Source organism: Rattus norvegicus, chromosome 1 (genome assembly GCF_021556685.1).
Source record: "Rattus norvegicus strain SHRSP/BbbUtx chromosome 1, alternate assembly SHRSP_T2T, whole genome shotgun sequence".
Classification (NCBI taxonomy): domain Eukaryota; kingdom Metazoa; phylum Chordata; class Mammalia; order Rodentia; family Muridae; genus Rattus; species Rattus norvegicus.
The window spans coordinates 55567517-55574948 of NC_141534.1; the positions used below are offsets into that span (position 1 = coordinate 55567517).

Here is a 7432-nt window from a genome sequence, read left to right on the forward strand (position 1 = left end):
AGAGAGGGAAGAGTCAAAACACAGTTCTCTGTATTTAAAAAATAAGTCTCAAGCAACATAATGGTAACAATTAATAAAGCATGCAGCTGTGAATTAATATTTATTTATTTATTTATTTATTTATTTATTTATTTATTTTTGAGACCACATCTCACTATGTAGTCTATGCTGTCCTCAGCTGTGGAATCAGTGGGATCAAGTCTCATGCTGGTTTCATATTGAAAGTAAATCAAACACATCTTTCAAAATCAAGATAATTTTCTGCTAGAAATATCTAAATTTATGTGGCTTTTTGCAACAGTGTTTATTTTAAACTTAAAATCACACCAAGAAAGGAATGCATTTTTTAAAATCATTATCAGAAAAAGCACACAGAGAGGGTGTGTTTGAAAGGAATCAGGGACATCTGTCACCATGAAGGTAGAGCTGTGCAGTTTTAGCAGGTACAAGATCTACTCTGGACACGGGCCTCGCTATGCCAGGACCGATGGGAAGGATTTCAAGTTTCTTAATGCCAAATGTGAGTCTGCATTCCTTTCCAAAGGAACCCTCGGCAAATTAACTGGACTGTCCTGTCCAGAAGAAAACACAAGGAAGGACAGTTGGAAGAAATTCAAAAGAAAGGAACCCGCTTGCAGTCAAATTCCAGCAGGCCATCACGGGCGCTTCTCTGGCTGATATAATGGCCAAGAGGAATCAGAAACCAGAAGTTAGGAAAGCTCAGCGAGAACAGGCTATCAGAGCTGCCAAGGAAGCAAAAAAGGCTAAGCAGGCATCAAAGAAGACAGCAATGGCTGCTGCCAAGGCCCCCACAAAGACAACCACTAAACAATAGATCGTGAAGCCTGTGAAGGTCTCTGCTCCCCGAGTTGGTAGGAAATACTAATTTGGTAGATGAGAGTTTAAAAATAAAGATTTGTCTTTAACTCAAAAAAAAAATAAAAGAAAAGAAAAAAGAAAAAAGAGAGAAAGAAAAAGAAAGGAATCAGATGTTGGAGTAGTTCCTGGGTTTGCGTTGGGTCAGATCTCCCCCTCGTCGATGTGCCTCCATCTTCCTTTCATGTCTCTGTTTCTTTTCTGTGAATAAACACTCTGACAGAAGCTCCTTAGCAGAGTGCGGTGGGTTTATTCCTGCTCACAGTTCTAGGTAACCGTTCCTTATTACAGGACAATCACAGATGCAGGAGCAGGCTCATCTGGTCACATTGCAACCACAGTCAACAATAGAGCAGCCGGATTCCTGGACTACAGACAACTTTTTCAACCTCATGGGTCAGCACAGAAAAGAAGCTCTGTAGAGGCTTTCTGTCACCCGTGGGCAAACAGTTTCAGGAGGGAGAGACATGGGTTATGGCTTCAGCATTTCCTTAGTACCAAGCCCCATACCTGACTCGTGTAAGGATTCATAGTCAGTGTTTCCCCCCTGGCAGGCCCCTCAGTCTTCCTCAGGAGAGAGGCTGCCCCTCTCTGTGTGCAGTAATAAACACAGTCCCATCTGGTGAAGGTCGGACTCCTGTGTCTTTCTGTCTTCCATCTCTGTATTCTACCTTAAAAAGGTAACAGTCAAGCAGCAGAGAGCAAGGCATGCAGCTAGCACAGTCCAGAAATCTCAGCAAACGACACATAGGACCAGGCAAGACAAACTAAGGGACCAGCCAGTCAGATTCCAAGACCTTATGAATTTAACCCACGTCAGGCTTTCAGAGGGTGAACACACTCGAAGACAGAAGGTGCATCAGTAGGATGGGTGGGGGTGGGGATGCGGTGGAATTCCCACAGCTGAGCAGGACCCACAGGAGTCTGGACACAGTAGCCTGGCATATTAAGCTGTGTGCTGGCGAAGACTAAATCCTGCTTCATTTGTTTTAACTGTGGAATAAGGTAAACTTCAGTTTCTCTCTGTGTGACATTTTTCTTCACAGACGGAATCTTAAATGTAAATGTGGGTGTTGTGTGTGGTGGGAAGCATCTGTGTTATCTGAGAGCTTCAGTCACTAAGAGCAGCTGAAGCACAGAATGAGGACTTGAGCACTAGTGTGCTCTTGGGACAAGAGAGTGTCCACGGGACATTCACAAGTATGAAAACCTCAAGAGAGAGGCGAATCCTCAGTGAGAATTGGACATCCCAGGGGAGGGGAGGGGAGGAGACCCAGCAGTGATGGAAGTGGGTGGGAAGGTCCTGGGACTGCAGAGGGCTTTCTCCAATGGAGGTTGACACTATAACCCCAGGGCAAAAGAAAAGGCAGTGCTCTGACTATGAATAGCAAACAGTACACACAGACTGGTTAGCACTTGATAATAGCAGCTTACCAGCTACTTTGGGGATGTGACCACACAGTGCTTTTAGACCACCTTAGGATCACCTCAAGAGAGACAAGTAGGGGCCCATTCCAATATGTAACTTGAGGAGGGAAAGTTAAAGAACAGAGTTAGAGCTGTTCTGCTATTTAGACTTAGTGATTGCCTTTGTTACTATAGGAGTTCTCCATTGTGGAGTGCATTCAATGGGCTGGGTGCTTTCCCACGTACTTATGAACTTCATTTTTAGAAGAAGCTACAATGTAGATTAAGTTTTTAATTTATATCACTTAATTAGGTAATTCTTTGAGTACACACACCCACACACACATCACACACACACATACACACACACACACACACACACACACACACACACACCACACATTAAACAATTAGCAGAAACAAAGGACTCATAAGGAACAGTGTGTGTACAAACTGCCAACACCAGGGAGTCCCACAGGGAACTCGGTGCTGACATAAAGGGCGGCAGGCCCCGCTGGTGCTCTGCTTGTACTGGATGAGGCTCCCTTCATCCCCACACAGCAGAGCCACATCCTTTGGAGAGAACACTGCTGCTCTGCTGTCTTAACGATTGCATAGAATCCCCTTCTACAAATGAGCTATAATCTATTCAGCCAGACCCCTTTAAGGAATGTTTGGATGGCTGCCAATCCTTTGCTTTTAAACCCCATTGTGCAAGGGATACCATGATTTCACAAATGGTCAACTGCCCAGACTCAGCTTCTCAAATCTGATTCCAGCATATCCCTCGACGTCCTCATGGGGTTTGCTTTTCCAGCTCCAATCCTAAGCAAGGCCATATTTTCTCTCTACAGACAACTAAAACAATACATCGCTGTCTGTGGACAGGAGCAAAACTGGGACCCAGCTGTCTCAGTAGGCCAAACAATGAACATACTGTAATATGTAAAACAGTGCCCTCTTCCCACCGATTTCTAACAGTGTAATTGCCGTGCGATGGAGTTATTTTTATTTTATGATATAGTAAATATCTTTTCAATTTCTCATTTTAGCAAGCTGGGGAAATGAATAGCATACTCAGTAAAGTGCTCGCCTTGTAAGTCTGAAGACCTGAGTTCACTCTCTAATACACATATTAATAAAGCAAAACAGCTGGGTGGGGCTAGAGCTGCCTTTAATCCCAACACTCGATGGGCAGATGCGGGCAGATCTCTGTGTGCCTGAGGCCAGCCTGGTCTACAGAGAGTATTCCAGGACAGCAGTGGCTACAAAATACACCATGAAGATTGAGAGGGGGAGGGGGAGGGGGAGGGGGAGGAGGAAGAGGAGGGGGGAGGAGGGGGGAGGAGGGGGAGGAGGAGGAGGAGGAGGTAGAGAAAAAAGAGAAGAGAAGAGAAGAGAAGAGAAGAGAAGAGAAGAGAAGAGAAGAGAAGAGAAGAGAAGAGAAGAGAAGAGAAGAGAAGAGAAGAGAAGATCCAAGCATGGTAGTGCACACTTCCAATCCCGGCACTGGCAAGATGGAGCCAGGCAAATCCCTGGGGCTAAATGGCCAGTCTAATGCTCTGACCAGGCCAACTGGTGTTGCCATTGGCAGGAGTCAGGGGCAGCATTTCTATACTCATGTCCTCAGGCCCCGCTCACCTGCACACAATCAAGGTTCAGGGTCCTCTCTCCCATGTGCTGCTGCTTCTAAGAGATTGGCCAGCTCATGGAATGACAAAGAGGGCACATATGTGTAATATGTAAGCGGTGTTGATTGCTTTCCTGGGTGTGTACCCACGAAGAGTTCTCCAGCAGAGTGCAAACTGGTGCACAGGGCTCATCATGTGGTACAGCCCTGGACTTCACCCATCCGGCTGATTAAAACCATCTGTGTGTTTTAATTGGCATCTCAGCACTGTGCGTGCACCCAGGCATTTCTGGATGTTTATGGACTGGTGCTGTTTCTGTAAACCATGCATTCTTACCCCCTTTAATTTTCTATTGAGTAATTGAAGCACTTTTTTCCCTCTTGGCCACTTTTGGTCATAGATACTGGGAAGACTACTTTTTTATCTGGGAACAGTCAACCACCCCGACCCCTCATGATATTTTTTTCGTCTTTACTTTGACACATGCTATTTTTTCTTTTGTATAAAATGTTTCAGAAAATCTATGTGTCCAAATTAACTAATTAATTGCATCTTTTATGACTTGAAGTTTACAAGCTATTAAAAAAAAACCTTTTGTGTTGAAGTTTATGAGAAGGAAGTTTTCTCAAGTATCACACAATACACAGGAAAAGGAAAAGTTACTTGAAACAATGTATTTCTAGGTACGATTAGTCTCAGTGGGTGTCTGTGCTTGCTTTGTACAAGCTGCTTTTGCTTCATGAAGAAAACTGAAATGGGTCTGGGAGGTAGTGGTGCACACTTTTAATCCTAGCACATTGGAGATAGAGGCAGGAGGAGCTCTTCCAGTTTAAGGCCAATCTGACCTATGTAATGAATTTCAGGACAGCCAGGGATGTCATTGAAGGACCTCATGTCAAAAAAACAAAAAACAAAAAAGGAGAAAGGGAGGGTATGTGGGGAGGGAAAAGGAAGACCAGGAATGGTGTAGCCACACACTTCATTAGAAATGAGGTTTGCTGGAGCTTCCTAATAGGGAATATGGGGATGAGATGGTGAGGAGGGTGGAACTGAGGGTGAGTCATTCATTACCAGTGCAATTCCTGAGTTCTAGTCATTCATTAGCAATGGAAGACAGTCTTGTCTCGGGTCCTTACCATTAACCACACGAGGGAGCCTGGCTCAGGTTGTGACCTAACTCAGGGACTGTGAAGACAGGAGTCAGTGTTTCCAACCTCCTGCTGACCCAAGGAACTCAATCCCAAGTGGCTGTGATGGATGAACCGGTCAGTCACAGGCTCTCCCTTATCCACAGTCCCAGGGAGAGCTCTCCAGGCTGCTCCATAGGCCACCCAATGCTGCCCTTGGCAGAGCACAGGGTCAGCTCTCCTGCTCTCCTGCCCTCAGGGCAGGCTCACCTCTACTCTAGAGTCCAGAGCCAGCTCCCAAGTGCTGCTCAGTCAAGGCTCTGGGTCCACTCTCCCAAGAGCTACAGCCTGGGAGGGACTGGGTGTGTCTCAGGGCGCAAAACAAAATAATTGGGACTAAGGAAAGGAAGAGATGGCAGAAGAATTGGTAACTGACGAAGGACTCTGTAAATATTTGTAAATAATTTTAAAAAATTTGTGTATGAGTGTTTGTGTGTGTGTGTGTGTGTGTGTGTGTGTGTGTGTGTGCGTGCGCGCGCACATGTGTATATGTAGTACCCACAGAAGCCAGAAAAGGCCACTGGATCCTGGGGCTAGAGTTACTGATGACTGTAAGTCACCATGCGTGCTGGGTAACCTTGGTCCTCTGCAAGAGCAGCAATGGCTCTTTGTTACTGAGTCATCTCTCCAGACCCTGATAGGGAAGATTTTGAAAAACTGTTTTAAACATGGTGGTAGGCACCATTCAACACATGTGCAAACACTTCCAAATCTTATAGTTGTCTTAACTGTCAAGAATTATTAAAATGGACACATGTTTAAAGAATAATTTTTATTTAAAAATCCTAAGTTCTGAGAGGAGCAAAGGAGAATCCTTTCTGTTCCTCGCCAAACAACATCAACAATAAAAAGCTCCCAACTCTTGATTCGTTTTGTGAAAACATAGGAGAGAGCGACTTGATGGGGCATTACATTGTACCTTAATGAAAAATGTCCAGCCGGGACAAGAGGCAACCAGCTCTCCCCAGACTGCCATCGTCCTTGCCTCCTGTGCACATAGCACTCTCCAGCTGTGGTCCCTTTCAAAGGATGGGAATCGTCTGCCCCGTCTTCCTGTCAGGGCAGGTCCCCAGGTGGGACCCTGAGGAAGGGACCTGAAACTTCCAAAGAACGGAGGAACTTGTGCCACTTGATGCAAGCAAAGACAGTTTCTACCTGCCTGAGATTTTTATTACAAAGGTTGTTCAACTGGACAATTACAACTCGAGAATTGCCCAGAAATCCAAGCGTCCTCCTCCTTGCCAGAGTACAGTCTCTAAACACGACCACCACTGTCTGCTAGGTCATCTCTGAGAGTGCTGTCTCACCCAGATGAATACTTGGCCTAGGTAGGCTGTGACTCAGATGGTGAATAATGTGGTTCTCAACTATCCTATTGCTGCGGCCCTTTAATATCGTTCCTTGAATTGTGGTGGCCCCCTAATCATAAAACTATTTCTGGTGCTACTTCATAACTGTAATTTTCCTGCTGTTATGAATCCTAATCTAAGTATCTGTGTTTTCTGATGGTCTTAGGTGACCCCTGTGACTTGAACCCCAAAGGGGAACGACCTACAGGTTGAGAGCTGCTGATGTAGAAGAATGAGAGCTGGGCCTGTCAGGAGGGGCTCTGAGGGGTTTCCTGGGAGGAAGCCACCTAAGGGTCCAGGGTTGAGGACCTAGTGCTCTGCACAGAGGAACCCACCACACCCAGTCCAACAGTCTCTCAGAGAATTCCAGGGTCTGTCCAGTTTAGGCTGGATCTCAGAGGGCTGTGAGTGAGAAAGGGAGAGACCCTGTTATAAAAACTGAAGGCCTTAGGAGCACAGTGTCCTTACCGAGCTCTTAGAATGTTCGTTGTCATGGCTCAGTGCTGGGTTCCTGCGTCCACGGCCCTGTCTGTCCATGCTCGTGGCCTCAGTCATTTTAGACTCCTAGGTCTGTGCAATGGTTGTCTCACCATTGCTAGCTGTGCTGAGAGAGCAGAGACTGGGCTGACAGATGAGGCGATTGAGGATGCAGAGCCACTTTGAGGCCTTTGGGCATCCATAGAGGCGATACCGGAAGAGGGGGCTCTGCCTTGTCACTGGTGACAGTGAAGCATGCCGGTGAGGCACCTGAAGGAGTAACAAATTTGACAGAAGGGACAGGAACTCCCAGCGCCCAATCCTATGGAGGCCACTTAGAGGCAGACTATGACCAGCACACAGTGGTCCAGCATGTAAGGACCCCATTAGGACACATGACCTTCTTGACCCTGAGGTGGGCCCTATTACCCAGTGCTTCCTGGGGCCTTGGAATGCCACAGGGCCAATTTCCCTATGTGAAGAAGATGCAGAAAAATCTACGAGG

General features: G+C 46.2%; 1 pseudogene; it reads left to right on the forward strand.

Moving 5' to 3' along the window:
* Window positions 1–408: 408 nt before the first annotated feature.
* Window positions 409–886, forward strand: LOC148006983 (large ribosomal subunit protein eL24 pseudogene; annotated as a pseudogene).
* Window positions 887–7432: the final 6546 nt, after the last annotated feature.